This window comes from Pseudophryne corroboree, chromosome 9, assembly GCF_028390025.1.
Source record: "Pseudophryne corroboree isolate aPseCor3 chromosome 9, aPseCor3.hap2, whole genome shotgun sequence".
In the NCBI taxonomy this organism is placed as follows: domain Eukaryota; kingdom Metazoa; phylum Chordata; class Amphibia; order Anura; family Myobatrachidae; genus Pseudophryne; species Pseudophryne corroboree.
Window position 1 is genome coordinate 147,641,110 of NC_086452.1, and position 22,079 is coordinate 147,663,188.

Here is a 22,079-nt window from a genome sequence, read left to right on the forward strand (position 1 = left end):
AACAGTGCGATTGGCTGCAGAGGCTTCGGAACTGGGGTGGCAAGGGGGCAGCACGCCTCTCCCAAACAAAGAGAGATGCCGATCACGCACAGGAGGAGCGGAGGAGCGATGTGTGGTCAGGTGAAAGGCCGCACATTACATCCTCCGCTCCGTGCAGCAGTGACACTGGAAGCATGAAAAGCAGCTCCTCCTGCCTCCTTACTGACACAGCTGCACTGCCCTGCTACTGCCAGAGTTTATCACAGCAGCAGCTGCCAGCGCGCCGTGTAAGTATTGCAGTGCCCGGCCACCTGATTGATCTGTCAACCGTGCCTTGTCCCGGGTCTGATGCACACTTTTTACATTATTTCCTGTTGTGAGCAGTCGCAGCCCGCGGGCTTACGGCAGCCACTGCATTTGAAGGGATTAGCACTCTCTGTCAGGCCCTGAGCGAGGTCCCCAGTGAGCAGGAGCCGGCAGCATGGATCTGCCAGCTGGGGGAGGTACTTTAGCTATGGAGGAGGCCCTTCAGAAGTCCAAGGAATTCGTAAGTAGTTCTGGTGACAGTGTCAGTGCCTCCCTACCTCTGTGCCAGTAACTCCCCATCTCTGGTAGTGCCTCCTTCTTCCTGTCAGTGCCTCCCTCTGCTAGTGCCTCCTTCTTTCTCTGTCAGTGCCTACCCACCTCATCCAGTGCCTTTCCCTTCTGCCTCTGCAAGTGCCTCCCTCCATTTTGCCAGTGCCTCCCCTTTTCTGCCAATGCCTTCCTTCTTTCTGCTGGTGCCTCCCCTATATTCTAGTGCCTCCCTCTTCATCCCTCTGCATCACCCCTCTGTGCCTATGCCTCCCCCTCTATGCTAGTACCTACCCCCCAGTCAGTACCTCCCCACAGGGCCATAACTAGGTGTAGGCGGATGGTGCTTCGCACACAGCGCATTTGAGCTGTGGGCGCACCATCCACATCTACCACGATTGACCACTGCCAGCTGCAGCACTGCCCACTATAGCAACAGTCAAAATGTGAGTTGGAACGTGAATAGGGGGTACTTTGCTGTATAATGAGTACTGACAGCCCTACAATGTGACATAATGCTAATTAGGGCCCTACTATGGTTCATAAAATAAACGTGGGCACTACTATGGGGTGTACCATTTATTATGGTACTACTATGAATTAGGGCAGTATTATGGGTCACATAATTAACTACTGCTGCAGAGTGGGAGCCCTTTTAAAATGCTGCTATGGGGTCCACAAAGTTCTGGCTTCACCCCTGAAAGAAGTATTACAATTAATCATGTTTGAAATTTGGTGGAGCTAACCAAAGTGTGCACTCCCATTTAGAGATGTGTGTTCTCAGATCTCAGAGTTCCAAGCCCACCTGATCTTTGCTGATGCGAGGGAATCCGAGTGGCGGCTCTGGTTTTTCTGCCTTGATCATATTCAAAAATGAAGCAAGTTGTTGTTATCCAGGTATCTGATTCTCGCGGATTTTGGATTTTTTTTTGTTCCTAGTAAACTCTGACTAGAGGGCACCTGGAAGTAACCTAAAAAAATCATCTATCATCTACCTATATACCTAAGGGTATGAGCTCACTAGATGGATGACTTTCTACTGGCTGTGTAACCCTACGCGTTTTATCCAAAAGTACTTCTTCAGGGGTAGACAAGATTTGCAATGGTAGGATGTGACTTCTCTTAGGGAGTGGAATATAAGGATGGACATGTCCATAAAACAGTATAAAATGTTGTCCGATAAGATTGAAGTGACTTGGTAGATGATAAAATAGAAATAGAAATTTTCATCCACATCTATATTATAACATGAAACTGGTCTACAGAAATGGGCTGGAGACCAACTATGAGGGAATAGAAGTCTCCAGATAGATTTTTTGTTTTAGGTTTTTTTAGGTGCCCTCTATTCAGAATTTACTCGGAACAAAAAATCAATTGTCTCCAGGATCAGAAGAGACCTCCTCCAACTGTGACAGTATGTTACATTCTTTTTTGGTATAATTTCTTTGGTAAGAGGGTGTACCCCTTTTAGGAGCATCATTTGCAACAATTTCTATCTATGGTGGAAATCCAAGAAAAGGAACGAAGTTCTGTGTATAAATATACGTATAAAATGGAGAGTAACTTAACCAGCGCTTGTGTATAGACGTTCAGGGTCTGACGTATTTCTTATCTATTCGTCCTCATGGTAAATCATGTAAATGAAAATAGATGTATATAGCATAACACCCTTTTAATTGACATACATGATAATAAACAGGTAAAAACAACTAAAACAATTGTAGAGAATAGCACAAATCCTGGAGTGTTAATAGGTGCAGTGGGTAATTACCAGATGTTGTAGAACTGCGGTTAAACAGTTCTAAATAGGCATAGAGATTTAACTGCAGGGATTCCGGATTTCCCTCAGTATTCGGTCTCGTGATGTTACAACCGTGTCTCCAATCCACTGCAAACCCGTATAACGCCTCCCTGGATCTCACCAACGCGTTTCCACCCCGGGCTGGGGTCTTTTTCAAGGTGCAAATAGTGCAATGTCACTCTACTTCTAACTCCAGATATTTAACAGAACCATCCACCAATCATTGTCCAGCAGGTCCAGCTGGACCCTATACATTAATCATCTACAGTTCCGTGGTCCTCTGCTGGACCTGTACGTCACTTCCGCCGCTGTCCTGGTAACCCGTCTGTTCGTATAACTCCTGCGTCTGACCGCGTCCCTGTTGCCGTAGAAACCCGTACTTCCGGTCCGGAAGTATGTCTCAAAGCGGTGTACGTCACCCCGCTCTCATGCTTCGGCCAAACCTCCTGGTTGCCATAGTGATAAAAGTCTTTAGTCTATCAGTATATATCCATGCCGGGCTCGAATATATCTATGGGATTAAGACATAATTTTACAATGCACGTAATTCTAGTGTATATTAGTGTTATCCAGTGCAGTGCCTTATTTGGACATATACATTATACAGATAAAAAAATGAATATAAAAAAAGGAATTTAAAAGATGTTGATATATAGAAAATATGTAAAAAGACCAAAGGTATAGGGCCTATAATTAAAACTATAAAAACCACTTAACCTCAAAATCCTGATTTAGGCCCCCTGGCTTCAACGTGCCTAAATTGTAAATGGCTTTCATTTCAGCCTTGGCTAGCTGGGACGCAATATCTTTTCGTCTCCAGTGCCCTTTGACATGTTTGAGACCGCAGAATTGTTTTATACCAGAGATATTACTCTGGTGTTGTACTCTGAAGTGTTCAGATAAAGCATGGGTCGTGAGCCCATTTCTGATATTTCTCAAATGCTCGCTAACACGGATTTTAAGGGGTCTCGAGGTGCGGCCAATGTACCATAGACCGCATATACATTCGATGGCATAAACAACGTTGGAAGTGTTGCAGGTTACAAAATCATCTATTTTGCATTCATGGCCATTAATAGATAATTCTGTCAATTTACTACTCGTGTTTGGTACCCCACGACATCCCAAACATAACCCGCACCGAAAGAAACCCTTCGATTTAATTGTACACATTGCCTTCTTTGGGGGCTGGGCACTTCTTACAAGGCTGGTTTTTAAATTGGGCGCCTTTTTGAAAATACATTTTGGTTTGGGCGGGATCTCTCCTCCAATGATAGGATCCTTTCTTAATATCTCCCAATGTTTTTTTAATGATCTTTCAACATTTCTATATTGACTTGTAAAAGATGTGACGAATGCCCAGTCATAATTCGTTCCTCCTTTAACCTTCTCTTTCGTTGTGAGTAATTGATCCCTTTCTATAAGAGCTACCTTACTCTTCACATTGTCAATCTTCTCTTTCGAGTATCCTGATGCTGTAAATCTAGCTGCCATAACTTCTGCTTGTGTTTCATACGTCTGTATCTCTGTACAGTTACGTTTTAACCGTCGGAACTGGCCTTCTGGGATTGAACCCAGCCAGTCCGGATGGTGGCAGCTCGTGGCTCCTATGTACATACCAGAGTCTGTAGGTTTCCTAAAATTCATGGTTTGTACTTTAACATTCTCTATGAATACAGTAATATCTAGGAAATTAATCCTAGTCTCATTTTTCTCAAATGTGAAGGAAATGTTCAGGCTATTGGCATTCAAATATGTACAAAACTGATCTAAAAGTTCCTCTCCCCCTCTCCAAATAAAAAAGACATCGTCTATATATCTTTTCCAGGTCACCAGGTTCGCCCCAAAGGGACAGTGGGTCCAGATATTATCCTCCTCCCACTGCCCTATGAACAAGTTGGCATAACTTGGGTCGAACCTGGTGCCCATCACCGTCCCGATGTTTTGCAGATAGAATAAATTGTTAAAAGAGAAATAATTATTCTCTAAAATAAATAAAACACCCTTCTGAATAAAATCCTGTAGTCCTTTATCCAGTTCGCTTTTTCCTAAGGCTATTGTCAAGGCTTCCATGCCTGCATGGTGTTCTATAATGGTGTAGAGGGACCTCACGTCAGCCGTTACTAACATGAGCCCCTCTTCCCACTGTATTCCTGCAATCACATTTAAAAAGTCTTTAGTATCTTTCAAATGTGCTCTGTTTTTAAAAACCAAGGGCTGTAGATAAAAATCGATAAACTCTGAAAGATTGGAGGTGATGGAGCCTATTCCCGATACAATAGGGCGGCCCGGAGGTTTCACCGGGTCTTTATGAACTTTGGGTAAAATATATAGGACTGGAATAATAGGTTCCTCTATGCATAACAATTTTTGCTCTCTTTCTGTGAGGATACCTTTTGTGGTGGAATCCTCCACCATTTTAAACAGTGCTTTCTTTATATTGTTTGTAGGGTCCGACCTCAGTTTCTTATATGTTTGGCCCTCTTCAAGTTGTCTTAAGACTTCTCTTTCGTAATCATCCCTTGTCATTATGACTACACCTCCCCCCTTGTCTGCCGGTTTTATGACGAGATCATCGTTATCCCTCAAAGTCTTTAATGCTTCCCGTTCTTTAAATGTGAGGTTTGGTTTGGAAACCTTCGTTGCCATTTCTTGTATATCGTCAGACACAAGTTTTAAAAAAGTTTCAATAAAATTCCCCCGTACAAAAGTGGGGTTAAAAATTGATTTGGGTTTAAAAGGGGTGTTAAGGGTAGCTGAATTTCCAGCATTTTCATCTCCCTTCATGATAAAAAATTTCTTAATACTAATCTTTCTTATAAATTTGTGCAAATCTACAAAAGTGGTGAATTTGTTAAGGGGAAGTGCTGGTGCATACTTAAGACCCTTCTCCAAGAGGGAAATTTCTTCTTTAGCCAAAATATGGTTGCTTAAATTGAAGATCTTCATTTCTGACTGCCCTGATTCTTTAGGCTGAGTGGCCGGCTTGGATGGATTTCTCTTTACCTTTCTCTTCCTCTGTCTACCCTTCCCCTGTCTCTTTCCACCCCGGGTTCCTCTCTTACTCATCTTATGTACCCTTGTCTCCTCCCCCTGCCTAAAAAAGAGGGGGATTGAGTGCATTCCTCCAACGGTCTAAATCTGTAATCTCTCCATCCTTTATTAGGAGAGTGGTCTCTTTCCCATCTTCTATCGTCATACCGTGTATTTCCATGCCTATTCCTAATCGTCTGATCGGTTCTGAATCTGGTTGTTCTCTGGTCCCTAAGGCGCCATTCCCTCTCATCCTCCCTATATTCCCTGGGTCCTGGACTACTTCTAGATTGTGGTGGTCTTGATCTATTCTTAATGTATCTCTGGGCATTGGGTCTATACGGTCTTGTTCCTTGATACATTCTTTTTCCGTTATCAGGATAGGTCAGAATCCTTCTGTTCTTATTTTGTACTGGAGACTTCTCAGGAGAATGAGTACATGTCTCTATTTCCCTACAGTCTAATTCATCCTCTTCAGAATCTTTCTGTTTGCTTGAGGATTCCCATTTTCTATCCCTATTGAACTTCCTCACTTTCTTATCTATCAGGAGTTTCTCATTTTTCTTTAAACTATTTTCTATCCTTTTCTCCAAATCCTGATATTCTTTAAGTTCTTTGAAAGGGTTAACCAGGGTACGATAATTTTCTATATCCTCTTCTAGTTTACTGAGTTCTTGTTTTCTATCATTAATGATCAGATTCATCAAGGATATGGAACACGTTTTCAGTATCCTATTCCATTCTAATGTGAACCCATCGTTTGCTGACGCAAAAGTGGCTTCTTTCTGTATTTGTAACCCTCTCGGGATGATCTGGTGGGAGAGGTACCTCTCAAGGGTTACCACCTCCCACCAAATTCTGTTTTCTCTAAGGAGGACTGTCTCTAGTTTTTTCATCAGTCCTTCCAGATTTTCATCTAGCAGGACTATAGAGTTCCCTTCCTCCCTAAAGACATAGTCAAACATGGATTTTCGATTCTCCCTTATGCTAAACATATTATGCAGCACAGATCACTCCCAACAGAAGAAAGGTACAATATAGCAAAAGAAGGGGTGAAAGTGTCCCGTGCGCAAAAGCTGCTAGTAATGTTTTAAACTCCTGTGAGGTTTTCCTCCAACCCCTCACCAAAAAGTGCACAAATATACGTATAAAATGGAGAGTAACTTAACCAGCGCTTGTGTATAGACGTTCAGGGTCTGACGTATTTCTTATCTATTCGTCCTCATGGTAAATCATGTAAATGAAAATAGATGTATATAGCATAACACCCTTTTAATTGACATACATGATAATAAACAGGTAAAAACAACTAAAACAATTGTAGAGAATAGCACAAATCCTGGAGTGTTAATAGGTGCAGTGGGTAATTACCAGATGTTGTAGAACTGCGGTTAAACAGTTCTAAATAGGCATAGAGATTTAACTGCAGGGATTCCGGATTTCCCCCAGTATTCGGTCTCGTGATGTTACAACCGTGTCTCCACTCCACTGCAAACCCGTATAACGCCTCCCTGGATCTCACCAACGCGTTTCCACCCCGGGCTGGGGTCTTTTTCAAGGTGCAAATAGTGCAATGTCACTCTACTTCTAACTCCAGATATTTAACAGAACCATCCACCAATCATTGTCCAGCAGGTCCAGCTGGACCCTATACATTAATCATCTACAGTTCCGTGGTCCTCTGCTGGACCTGTACGTCACTTCCGCCGCTGTCCTGGTAACCCGTCTGTTCGTATAACTCCTGCGTCTGACCGCGTCCCTGTTGCCGTAGAAACCTGTACTTCCGGTCCGGAAGTATGTCTCAAAGCGGTGTACGTCACCCCGCTCTCATGCGTCGGCCAAACCTCCTGGTTGCCATAGTGATAAAAGTCTTTAGTCTATCAGTATATATCCATGCCGGGCTCGAATATATCTATGGGATTAAGACATCATTTTACAATGCACGTAATTCTAGTGTATATTAGTGTTATCCAGTGCAGTGCCTTATTTGGACATATACATTCCGATTATCCTTATACAGATAAAAAAATGAATATAAAAAAAGGAATTTAAAAGATGTTGATATATAGAAAATATGTAAAAAGACCAAAGGTATAGGGCCTATAATTAAAACTATAAAAACCACTTAACCTCAAAATCCTGATTTAGGCCCCCTGGCTTCAACGTGCCTAAATTGTAAATGGCTTTCATTTCAGCCTTGGCTAGCTGGGACGCAATATCTTTTCGTCTCCAGTGCCCTTTGACATGTTTGAGACCGCAGAATTGTTTTATACCAGAGATATTACTCTGGTGTTGTACTCTGAAGTGTTCAGATAAAGCATGGGTCGTGAGCCCATTTCTGATATTTCTCAAATGCTCGCTAACACGGATTTTAAGGGGTCTCGAGGTGCGGCCAATGTACCATAGACCGCATATACATTCGATGGCATAAACAACGTTGGAAGTGTTGCAGGTTACAAAATCATCTATTTTGCATTCATGGCCATTAATAGATAATTCTGTCAATTTACTACTCGTGTTTGGTACCCCACGACATCCCAAACATAACCCGCACCGAAAGAAACCCTTCGATTTAATTGTACACATTGCCTTCTTTGGGGGCTGGGCACTTCTTACAAGGCTGGTTTTTAAATTGGGCGCCTTTTTGAAAATACATTTTGGTTTGGGCGGGATCTCTCCTCCAATGATAGGATCCTTTCTTAATATCTCCCAATGTTTTTTTAATGATCTTTCAACATTTCTATATTGACTTGTAAAAGATGTGACGAATGCCCAGTCATAATTCGTTCCTCCTTTAACCTTCTCTTTCGTTGTGAGTAATTGATCCCTTTCTATAAGAGCTACCTTACTCTTCACATTGTCAATCTTCTCCTTCGAGTATCCTGATGCTGTAAATCTAGCTGCCATAACTTCTGCTTGTGTTTCATACGTCTGTATCTCTGTACAGTTATGTTTTAACCGTCGGAACTGGCCTTCTGGGATTGAACCCAGCCAGTCCGGATGGTGGCAGCTCGTGGCTCCTATGTACATACCAGAGTCTGTAGGTTTCCTAAAATTCATGGTTTGTACTTTACCATTCTCTATGAATACAGTAATATCTAGGAAATTAATCCTAGTCTCATTTTTCTCAAATGTGAAGGAAATGTTCAGGCTATTGGCATTCAAATATGTACAAAACTGATCTAAAAGTTCCTCTCCCCCTCTCCAAATAAAAAAGACATCGTCTATATATCTTTTCCAGGTCACCAGGTTCGCCCCAAAGGGACAGTGGGTCCAGATATTATCCTCCTCCCACTGCCCCATGAACAAGTTGGCATAACTTGGGGCGAACCTGGTGCCCATCGCCGTCCCGATGTTTTGCAGATAGAATAAATTGTTAAAAGAGAAATAATTATTCTCTAAAATAAATAAAACACCCTTCTGAATAAAATCCTGTAGTCCTTTATCCAGTTCGCTTTTTCCTAAGGCTATTGTCAAGGCTTCCATGCCTGCATGGTGTTCTATAATGGTGTAGAGGGACCTCACGTCAGCCGTTACTAACATGAGCCCCTCTTCCCACTGTATTCCTGCAATCACATTTAAAAAGTCTTTAGTATCTTTCAAATGTGCTCTGTTTTTAAAAACCAAGGGCTGTAGATAAAAATCGATAAACTCTGAAAGATTGGAGGTGATGGAGCCTATTCCCGATACAATAGGGCGGCCCGGAGGTTTCACCGGGTCTTTATGAACCTTGGGTAAAATATATAGGACTGGAATAATAGGTTCCTCTATGCATAAAAATTTTTGCTCTCTTTCTGTGAGGATACCTTTTGTGGTGGAATCCTCCACCATTTTAAACAGTGCTTTCTTTATATTGTTTGTAGGGTCCGACCTCAGTTTCTTATATGTTTGGCCCTCTTCAAGTTGTCTTAAGACTTCTCTTTCGTAATCATCCCTTGTCATTATGACTACACCTCCCCCCTTGTCTGCCGGTTTTATGACGAGACCATCGTTATCCCTCAAAGTCTTTAATGCTTCCCGTTCTTTAAATGTGAGGTTTGGTTTGGAAACCTTCGTTGCCATTTCTTGTATATCGTCAGACACAAGTTTTAAAAAAGTTTCAATAAAATTCCCCCGTACAAAAGTGGGGTTAAAAATTGATTTGGGTTTAAAAGGGGTGTCAAGGGTAGCTGAATTTCCAGCATTTTCATCTCCCTTCATGATAAAAAATTTCTTAATACTAATCTTTCTTATAAATTTGTGCAAATCTACAAAAGTGGTGAATTTGTTAAGGGGAAGTGCTGGTGCATACTTAAGACCCTTCTCCAAGAGGGAAATTTCTTCTTTAGCCAAAATATGGTTGCTTAAATTGAAGATCTTCATTTCTGACTGCCCTGATTCTTTAGGCTGAGTGGCCGGCTTATAGGCCCTATACTTTTGGTCTTTTTACATATTTTCTATATATCAACATCTTTTAAATTCCTTTTTTTATATTCATTTTTTTATCTGTATAAGGGTAATCGGAATGTATATGTCCAAATAAGGCACTGCACTGGATAACACTAATATACACTAGAATTACGTGCATTGTAAAATGATGTCTTAATCCCATAGATATATTCGAGCCCGGCATGGATATATACTGATAGACTAAAGACTTTTATCACTATGGCAACCAGGAGGTTTGGCCGACGCATGAGAGCGGGGTGACGTACACCGCTTTGAGACATACTTCCGGACCGGAAGTACGGGTTTCTACGGCAACAGGGACGCGGTCAGACGCAGGAGTTATACGAACAGACGGGTTACCAGGACAGCGGCGGAAGTGACGTACAGGTCCAGCAGAGGACCACGGAACTGTAGATGATTAATGTATAGGGTCCAGCTGGACCTGCTGGACAATGATTGGTGGATGGTTCTGTTAAATATCTGGAGTTAGAAGTAGAGTGACATTGCACTATTTGCACCTTGAAAAAGACCCCAGCCCAGGGTGGAAACGCGTTGGTGAGATCCAGGGAGGCGTTATACGGGTTTGCAGTGGAGTGGAGACACGGTTGTAACATCACGAGACCGAATACTGGGGGAAATCCGGAATCCCTGCAGTTAAATCTCTATGCCTATTTAGAACTGTTTAACCGCAGTTCTACAACATCTGGTAATTACCCACTGCACCTATTAACACTCCAGGATTTGTGCTATTCTCTACAATTGTTTTAGTTGTTTTTACCTGTTTATTATCATGTATGTCAATTAAAAGGGTGTTATGCTATATACATCTATTTTCATTTACATGATTTACCATGAGGACGAATAGATAAGAAATACGTCAGACCCTGAACGTCTATACACAAGCGCTGGTTAAGTTACTCTCCATTTTATACGTATATTTGTGCACTTTTTGGTGAGGGGTTGGAGGAAAACCTCACAGGAGTTTAAAACATTACTAGCAGCTTTTGCGCACGGGACACTTTCACCCCTTCTTTTGCTATATTGTACCTTTCTTCTGTTGGGAGTGATCTGTGCTGCATAATATGTTTAGCATAAGGGAGAATCGAAAATCCATGTTTGACTATGTCTTTAGGGAGGAAGGGAACTCTATAGTCCTGCTAGATGAAAATCTGGAAGGACTGATGAAAAAACTAGAGACAGTCCTCCTTAGAGAAAACAGAATTTGGTGGGAGGTGGTAACCCTTGAGAGGTACCTCTCCCACCAGATCATCCCGAGAGGGTTACAAATACAGAAAGAAGCCACTTTTGCGTCAGCAAACGATGGGTTCACATTAGAATGGAATAGGATACTGAAAACGTGTTCCATATCCTTGATGAATCTGATCATTAATGATAGAAAACAAGAACTCAGTAAACTAGAAGAGGATATAGAAAATTATCGTACCCTGGTTAACCCTTTCAAAGAACTTAAAGAATATCAGGATTTGGAGAAAAGGATAGAAAATAGTTTAAAGAAAAATGAGAAACTCCTGATAGATAAGAAAGTGAGGAAGTTCAATAGGGATAGAAAATGGGAATCCTCAAGCAAACAGAAAGATTCTGAAGAGGATGAATTAGACCGTAGGGAAATAGAGACATGTACTCATTCTCCTGAGAAGTCTCCAGTACAAAATAAGAACAGAAGGATTCTGACCTATCCTGATAACGGAAAAAGAATGTATCAAGGAACAAGACCGTATAGACCCAATGCCCAGAGATACATTAAGAATAGATCAAGACCACCACAATCTAGAAGTAGTCCAGGACCCAGGGAATATAGGGAGGATGAGAGGGAATGGCGCCTTAGGGACCAGAGAACAACCAGATTCAGAACCGATCAGACGATTAGGAATAGGCATGGAAATACATGGTATGACGATAGAAGATGGGAAAGAGACCACTCTCCTAATAAAGGATGGAGAGATAACAGATTTAGACCGTTGGAGGAATGCACTCAATCCCCCTCTTTTTTAGGCAGGGGGAGGAGACAAGGGTACATAAGATGAGTAAGAGAGGAACCTGGGGTGGAAAGAGACAGGGGAAGGGTAGACAGAGGAAGAGAAAGGTAAAGAGAAATCCATCCAAGCCGGCCACTCAGCCTAAAGAATCAGGGCAGTCAGAAATGAAGATCTTCAATTTAAGCAACCATATTTTGGCTAAAGAAGAAATTTCCCTCTTGGAGAAGGGTCTTAAGTATGCACCAGCACTTCCCCTTAACAAATTCACCACTTTTGTAGATTTGCACAAATTTATAAGAAAGATTAGTATTAAGAAATTTTTTATCATGAAGGGAGATGAAAATGCTGGAAATTCAGCTACCCTTGACACCCCTTTTAAAACCAAATCAATTTTTAACCCCACTTTTGTACGGGGGAATTTTATTGAAACTTTTTTAAAACTTGTGTCTGACGATATACAAGAAATGGCAACGAAGGTTTCCAAACCAAACCTCACATTTAAAGAACGGGAAGCATTAAAGACTTTGAGGGATAACGATGATCTCGTCATAAAACCGGCAGACAAGGGGGGAGGTGTAGTCATAATGACAAGGGATGATTACGAAAGAGAAGTCTTAAGACAACTTGAAGAGGGCCAAACATATAAGAAACTGAGGTCGGACCCTACAAACAATATAAAGAAAGCACTGTTTAAAATGGTGGAGGATTCCACCACAAAATGTATCCTCACAGAAAGAGAGCAAAAATTTTTATGCATAGAGGAACCTATTATTCCAGTCCTATATATTTTACCCAAGGTTCATAAAGACCCGGTGAAACCTCCGGGCCGCCCTATTGTATCGGGAATAGGCTCCATCACCTCCAATCTTTCAGAGTTTATCGATTTTTATCTACAGCCCTTGGTTTTTAAAAACAGAGCACATTTGAAAGATACTAAAGACTTTTTAAATGTGATTGCAGGAATACAGTGGGAAGAGGGGCTCATGTTAGTAACGGCTGACGTGAGGTCCCTCTACACCATTATAGAACACCATGCAGGCATGGAAGCCTTGACAATAGCCTTAGGAAAAAGCGAACTGGATAAAGGACTACAGGATTTTATTCAGAAGGGTGTTTTATTTATTTTAGAGAATAATTATTTCTCTTTTAACAATTTATTCTATCTGCAAAACATCGGGACGGCGATGGGCACCAGGTTCGCCCCAAGTTATGCCAACTTGTTCATGGGGCAGTGGGAGGAGGATAATATCTGGACCCACTGTCCCTTTGGGGCGAACCTGGTGACCTGGAAAAGATATATAGACGATGTCTTTTTTATTTGGAGAGGGGGAGAGGAACTTTTAGATCAGTTTTGTACATATTTGAATGCCAATAGCCTGAACATTTCCTTCACATTTGAGAAAAATGAGACTAGGATTAATTTCCTAGATATTACTGTATTCATAGAGAATGGTAAAGTACAAACCATGAATTTTAGGAAACCTACAGACTCTGGTATGTACATAGGAGCCACGAGCTGCCACCATCCGGACTGGCTGGGTTCAATCCCAGAAGGCCAGTTCCGACGGTTAAAACGTAACTGTACAGAGATACAGACGTATGAAACACAAGCAGAAGTTATGGCAGCTAGATTTACAGCATCAGGATACTCGAAGGAGAAGATTGACAATGTGAAGAGTAAGGTAGCTCTTATAGAAAGGGATCAATTACTCACAACGAAAGAGAAGGTTAAAGGAGGAACGAATTATGACTGGGCATTCGTCACATCTTTTACAAGTCAATATAGAAATGTTGAAAGATCATTAAAAAAACATTGGGAGATATTAAGAAAGGATCCTATCATTGGAGGAGAGATCCCGCCCAAACCAAAATGTATTTTCAAAAAGGCGCCCAATTTAAAAAACAGCCTTGTAAGAAGTGCCCAGCCCCCAAAGAAGGCAATGTGTACAATTAAATCGAAGGGTTTCTTTCGGTGCGGGTTATGTTTGGGATGTCGTGGGGTACCAAACACGAGTAGTAAATTGACAGAATTATCTATTAATGGCCATGAATGCAAAATAGATGATTTTGTAACCTGCAACACTTCCAACGTTGTTTATGCCATCGAATGTATATGCGGTCTATGGTACATTGGCCGCACCTCGAGACCCCTTAAAATCCGTGTTAGCGAGCATTTGAGAAATATCAGAAATGGGCTCACGACCCATGCTTTATCTGAACACTTCAGAGTACAACACCAGAGTAATATCTCTGGTATAAAACAATTCTGCGGTCTCAAACATGTCAAAGGGCACTGGAGACGAAAAGATATTGCGTCCCAGCTAGCCAAGGCTGAAATGAAAGCCATTTACAATTTAGGCACGTTGAAGCCAGGGGGCCTAAATCAGGATTTTGAGGTTAAGTGGTTTTTATAGTTTTGGTCTTTTTACATATTTTCTATATATCAACATCTTTTAAATTCCTTTTTTTATATTCATTTTTTTATCTGTATAAGGGTAATCGGAATGTATATGTCCAAATAAGGCACTGCACTGGATAACACTAATATACACTAGAATTACGTGCATTGTAAAATGATGTCTTAATCCCATAGATATATTCGAGCCCGGCATGGATATATACTGATAGACTAAAGACTTTTATCACTATGGCAACCAGGAGGTTTGGCCGACGCATGAGAGCGGGGTGACGTACACCGCTTTGAGACATACTTCCGGACCGGAAGTACGGGTTTCTACGGCAACAGGGACGCGGTCAGACGCAGGAGTTATACGAACAGACGGGTTACCAGGACAGCGGCGGAAGTGACGTACAGGTCCAGCAGAGGACCACGGAACTGTAGATGATTAATGTATAGGGTCCAGCTGGACCTGCTGGACAATGATTGGTGGATGGTTCTGTTAAATATCTGGAGTTAGAAGTAGAGTGACATTGCACTATTTGCACCTTGAAAAAGACCCCAGCCCGGGGTGGAAACGCGTTGGTGAGATCCAGGGAGGCGTTATACGGGTTTGCAGTGGAGTGGAGACACGGTTGTAACATCACGAGACCGAATACTGGGGGAAATCCGGAATCCCTGCAGTTAAATCTCTATGCCTATTTAGAACTGTTTAACCGCAGTTCTACAACATCTGGTAATTACCCACTGCACCTATTAACACTCCAGGATTTGTGCTATTCTCTACAATTGTTTTAGTTGTTTTTACCTGTTTATTATCATGTATGTCAATTAAAAGGGTGTTATGCTATATACATCTATTTTCATTTACATGATTTACCATGAGGACGAATAGATAAGAAATACGTCAGACCCTGAACGTCTATACACAAGCGCTGGTTAAGTTACTCTCCATTTTATACGTATATTTGTGCACTTTTTGGTGAGGGGTTGGAGGAAAACCTCACAGGAGTTTAAAACATTACTAGCAGCTTTTGCGCACGGGACACTTTCACCCCTTCTTTTGCTATATTGTACCTTTCTTCTGTTGGGAGTGATCTGTGCTGCATAATATGTTTAGCATAAGGGAGAATCGAAAATCCATGTTTGACTATGTCTTTAGGGAGGAAGGGAACTCTATAGTCCTGCTAGATGAAAATCTGGAAGGACTGATGAAAAAACTAGAGACAGTCCTCCTTAGAGAAAACAGAATTTGGTGGGAGGTGGTAACCCTTGAGAGGTACCTCTCCCACCAGATCATCCCGAGAGGGTTACAAATACAGAAAGAAGCCACTTTTGCGTCAGCAAACGATGGGTTCACATTAGAATGGAATAGGATACTGAAAACGTGTTCCATATCCTTGATGAATCTGATCATTAATGATAGAAAACAAGAACTCAGTAAACTAGAAGAGGATATAGAAAATTATCGTACCCTGGTTAACCCTTTCAAAGAACTTAAAGAATATCAGGATTTGGAGAAAAGGATAGAAAATAGTTTAAAGAAAAATGAGAAACTCCTGATAGATAAGAAAGTGAGGAAGTTCAATAGGGATAGAAAATGGGAATCCTCAAGCAAACAGAAAGATTCTGAAGAGGATGAATTAGACCGTAGGGAAATAGAGACATGTACTCATTCTCCTGAGAAGTCTCCAGTACAAAATAAGAACAGAAGGATTCTGACCTATCCTGATAACGGAAAAAGAATGTATCAAGGAACAAGACCGTATAGACCCAATGCCCAGAGATACATTAAGAATAGATCAAGACCACCACAATCTAGAAGTAGTCCAGGACCCAGGGAATATAGGGAGGATGAGAGGGAATGGCGCCTTAGGGACCAGAGAACAACCAGATTCAGAACCGATCAGACGATTAGGAATAGGCATGGAAATACACGGTATGACGATAGAAGATGGGAAAGAGACCACTCTCCTAATAAAGGATGGAGAGATAACAGATTTAGACCGTTGGAGGAATGCACTCAATCCCCCTCTTTTTTAGGCAGGGGGAGGAGACAAGGGTACATAAGATGAGTAAGAGAGGAACCCGGGGTGGAAAGAGACAGGGGAAGGGTAGACAGAGGAAGAGAAAGGTAAAGAGATATCCATCCAAGCCGGCCACTCAGCCTAAAGAATCAGGGCAGTCAGAAATGAAGATCTTCAATTTAAGCAACCATATTTTGGCTAAAGAAGAAATTTCCCTCTTGGAGAAGGGTCTTAAGTATGCACCAGCACTTCCCCTTAACAAATTCACCACTTTTGTAGATTTGCACAAATTTATAAGAAAGATTAGTATTAAGAAATTTTTTATCATGAAGGGAGATGAAAATGCTGGAAATTCAGCTACCCTTGACACCCCTTTTAAAACCAAATCAATTTTTAACCCCACTTTTGTACGGGGGAATTTTATTGAAACTTTTTTAAAACTTGTGTCTGACGATATACAAGAAATGGCAACGAAGGTTTCCAAACCAAACCTCACATTTAAAGAACGGGAAGCATTAAAGACTTTGAGGGATAACGATGATCTCGTCATAAAACCGGCAGACAAGGGGGGAGGTGTAGTCATAATGACAAGGGATGATTACGAAAGAGAAGTCTTAAGACAACTTGAAGAGGGCCAAACATATAAGAAACTGAGGTCGGACCCTACAAACAATATAAAGAAAGCACTGTTTAAAATGGTGGAGGATTCCACCACAAAATGTATCCTCACAGAAAGAGAGCAAAAAATTGTATGCATAGAGGAACCTATTATTCCAGTCCTATATATTTTACCCAAGGTTCATAAAGACCCGGTGAAACCTCCGGGCCGCCCTATTGTATCGGGAATAGGCTCCATCACCTCCAATCTTTCAGAGTTTATCGATTTTTATCTACAGCCCTTGGTTTTTAAAAACAGAGCACATTTGAAAGATACTAAAGACTTTTTAAATGTGATTGCAGGAATACAGTGGGAAGAGGGGCTCATGTTAGTAACGGCTGACGTGAGGTCCCTCTACACCATTATAGAACACCATGCAGGCATGGAAGCCTTGACAATAGCCTTAGGAAAAAGCGAACTGGATAAAGGACTACAGGATTTTATTCAGAAGGGTGTTTTATTTATTTTAGAGAATAATTATTTCTCTTTTAACAATTTATTCTATCTGCAAAACATCGGGACGGCGATGGGCACCAGGTTCGCCCCAAGTTATGCCAACTTGTTCATGGGGCAGTGGGAGGAGGATAATATCTGGACCCACTGTCCCTTTGGGGCGAACCTGGTGACCTGGAAAAGATATATAGATGATGTCTTTTTTATTTGGAGAGGGGGAGAGGAACTTTTAGATCAGTTTTGTACATATTTGAATGCCAATAGCCTGAACATTTCCTTCACATTTGAGAAAAATGAGACTAGGATTAATTTCCTAGATATTACTGTATTCATAGAGAATGGTAAAGTACAAACCATGAATTTTAGGAAACCTACAGACTCTGGTATGTACATAGGAGCCACGAGCTGCCACCATCCGGACTGGCTGGGTTCAATCCCAGAAGGCCAGTTCCGACGGTTAAAACGTAACTGTACAGAGATACAGACGTATGAAACACAAGCAGAAGTTATGGCAGCTAGATTTACAGCATCAGGATACTCGAAGGAGAAGATTGACAATGTGAAGAGTAAGGTAGCTCTTATAGAAAGGGATCAATTACTCACAACGAAAGAGAAGGTTAAAGGAGGAACGAATTATGACTGGGCATTCGTCACATCTTTTACAAGTCAATATAGAAATGTTGAAAGATCATTAAAAAAACATTGGGAGATATTAAGAAAGGATCCTATCATTGGAGGAGAGATCCCGCCCAAACCAAAATGTATTTTCAAAAAGGCGCCCAATTTAAAAACCAGCCTTGTAAGAAGTGCCCAGCCCCCAAAGAAGGCAATGTGTACAATTAAATCAAAGGGTTTCTTTCGGTGCGGGTTATGTTTGGGATGTCGTGGGGTACCAAACACGAGTAGTAAATTGACAGAATTATCTATTAATGGCCATGAATGCAAAATAGATGATTTTGTAACCTGCAACACTTCCAACGTTGTTTATGCCATCGAATGTATATGCGGTCTATGGTACATTGGCCGCACCTCGAGACCCCTTAAAATCCGTGTTAGCGAGCATTTGAGAAATATCAGAAATGGGCTCACGACCCATGCTTTATCTGAACACTTCAGAGTACAACACCAGAGTAATATCTCTGGTATAAAACAATTCTGCGGTCTCAAACATGTCAAAGGGCACTGGAGACGAAAAGATATTGCGTCCCAGCTAGCCAAGGCTGAAATGAAAGCCATTTACAATTTAGGCACGTTGAAGCCAGGGGGCCTAAATCAGGATTTTGAGGTTAAGTGGTTTTTATAGTTTTAATTATAGGCCCTATACCTTTGGTCTTTTTACATATTTTCTATATATCAACATCTTTTAAATTCCTTTTTTTATATTCATTTTTTTATCTGTATAAGGGTAATCGGAATGTATATGTCCAAATAAGGCACTGCACTGGATAACACTAATATACACTAGAATTACGTGCATTGTAAAATGATGTCTTAATCCCATAGATATATTCGAGCCCGGCATGGATATATACTGATAGACTAAAGACTTTTATCACTATGGCAACCAGGAGGTTTGGCCGACGCATGAGAGCGGGGTGACGTACACCGCTTTGAGACATACTTCCGGACCGGAAGTACGGGTTTCTACGGCAACAGGGACGCGGTCAGACGCAGGAGTTATCCGAACAGACGGGTTACCAGGACAGCGGCGGAAGTGACGTACAGGTCCAGCAGAGGACCACGGAACTGTAGATGATTAATGTATAGGGTCCAGCTGGACCTGCTGGACAATGATTGGTGGATGGTTCTGTTAAATATCTGGAGTTAGAAGTAGAGTGACATTGCACTATTTGCACCTTGAAAAAGACCCAAGCCCGGGGTGGAAACGCGTTGGTGAGATCCAGGGAGGCGTTATACGGGTTTGCAGTGGAGTGGAGACACGGTTGTAACATCATGAGACCGAATACTGGGGGAAATCCGGAATCCCTGCAGTTAAATCTCTATGCCTATTTAGAACTGTTTAACCGCAGTTCTACAACATCTGGTAATTACCCACTGCACCTATTAACACTCCAGGATTTGTGCTATTCTCTACAATTGTTTTAGTTGTTTTTACCTGTTTATTATCATGTATGTCAATTAAAAGGGTGTTATGCTATATACATCTATTTTCATTTATATGATTTACCATGAGGACGAATAGATAAGAAATACGTCAGACCCTGAACGTCTATACACAAGCGCTGGTTAAGTTACTCTCCATTTTATACGTATATTTGTGCACTTTTTGGTGAGGGGTTGGAGGAAAACCTCACAGGAGTTTAAAACATTACTAGCAGCTTTTGCGCACGGGACACTTTCACCCCTTCTTTTGCTATATTGAAGTTCTGTGTATAACTAAAAATTTGATCTACTTTATATATAATTGTTTGTATACTAGCGCCCTCAGGCATTGTAAAGTTTTTTTCACTTTCATTGCTCCTTGCTAACAGGGCATCGCTCTAGGGGGATCATTCTGACCCGATCGCACGCTGCAGTTTTTCGCAGCGGTGCAATCGGGTCAGAACTGCGCATGTGCCGACGCCGCAGTGCGCCGGTGCATACCAGACGGACGAAGTGACAGGGCTCCAGGTGTGGCTGGTCAGCCACTGGGAGTCAGTGACAGAAGTGGGGCTGGAGCAATTGGGAGAGGAGAGGGGATCGCATCCTTACTACCCATCTGGTCGCATGGCACTCCGTTTGACAGTAGCGTCCAGCTCAGCCTGTCAGCTGCTCTGCATTACTGGGGGACCTGAGGGGTGATCAACAGCATACACTATAAGGTAAATATTAAAATAATACAAAAAAATACTAGAGGACAGGGGCAAATTCCTAGACCGACCAAGGACTTGGTACTATCCCCTACCCTGTATCCGTCGTTGCCCACTGCCACTGCCCAATCACATCTAACTGAGTGACAGGGGCATGCTTTCAAATGGGCTGAAAGCACACCCCTGTCAAAGAGGCTCTTCTCTTATGTGCCGCTTAAGTTGGGCACATAACTTCTAGTGACTTCTATGCCCCTATGCTACAGCTGAAAAAAGGAGCCTTTAAGTGTGGGTCGTGTGTCAACTGCAAACATATGCGCACAGGGAGCAGCTTTTCTCATCCTACTTCTAGGGGTAAAATTTATCAATTACGTCATCGCATGACATGTGAAACACGATATGTCACTTATGTGATTGTTTGCCCTTGCAACAAGCTTTATGTAGGTAAGACGATGAGAATGCTGAAAGAACGTATTGCTTTACATCGTTCGTCCATCAAAAGAGCATTCATCGAAATGGATGGCGCTACACCACCGGTTGCCAAACACTTCGTCTTATATGGACATAACATCAAAGACCTACTGTTCATGCCCATTGATCATGTGCCACCACTAAAATTAGGTGGAGACAGGCACAAATTGTTGCTACAGCAAGAGTGTCGGTGGATTCGTCGGCTTGGAACATTGACTCCAACAGGACTAAATGAAGACTTCTCTTTTACCCCATTCCTGTGAATAACTCGTATTATATTTTTTTCTTTTTTTTCTTTAATCTTTTTTGGTCTGAACTGGGTACACGTGGGCCTAGACTTCTGGATTGCGTCTGGATCCATCATCTGATAAGGAACTATTATAATTATAATTATTATTTTTTTTAATTGTTTTTGATATTAATTTACCTTTATATGTTGTGTTACACATCCCACGAAGTGTACTGACAGTAACTGGGGGCACCTATTTGAATTTATAATCAAAAGCCCTAATATGGGCATTATCAAGGGTGAATAGAATATTATATATGTACCCTCATTGGGGCATAGAAGTCACTGATTGGGATGTTGTAGCTGTTGTATATATTTCTTCATATGTTTTGTTTTATTGATTAGATGTATATTTGCTGTACCTGTGTATCATCTTTTGCCCGGCCACAGTGTGATGGGCTATCTGTCACGGGTTGCCAGTGACAACTAGCCTGACTGGGTATATTGACACCGCCTCTCGGACGTCATTTGACGCGCCGATGGGAAGGTTTCATCCAGGGAAGGACCTGGTGGGATTTGCCCTTCTGGGGGGAGTGGAAGTGTGACGCGGCCCTGCATTGTGTATGCAGGGAAGTGTGGGCACGCCAGTCCTCTGACGTCGTTACCGGAGCGCTGCTCATTGCGGCGCTTCCGGATGACGTCGGACTGTTCCACACGTGTGGCCGGCGGCAGCAGATCAACATCAGGTAATTATACACTAGGTTTAAATAGGCTGCGTTTGCATTGCAGCATTTGGGCACTTGGCACTTTACTCTGTTGCACTGCAGGACGAGCAGTGCTTTGACAAATATGCTGAACTTATTATTCCCCTGATGAAGGCATACGAAACGGCTGTTGGGATGTTGAGTATATCACTGCATATGATACCTTGCTGCTAAACTACCTGTGCTGCATGTTTGCATTGAAACTTTTGCACTTTATTAAACCACAGAAAGATATTCATTTGTTTGAACAGTGTGCTGGTCTATCCTGAGCTTGGTTCCTGTTGGGTTCCTTAGTGTATGGACAATACTATATATATATATATATATATATATATATATATATAGCAGAGTGAAAAAGATCCGGCACTCAAAGGACTTGCTATGGAGCAAAAAGCTGGTTTGAATAACAAGCTGACAGCGCAGCTTCAATGAGTCAACGTTTCATTTATTTTCATAAATTT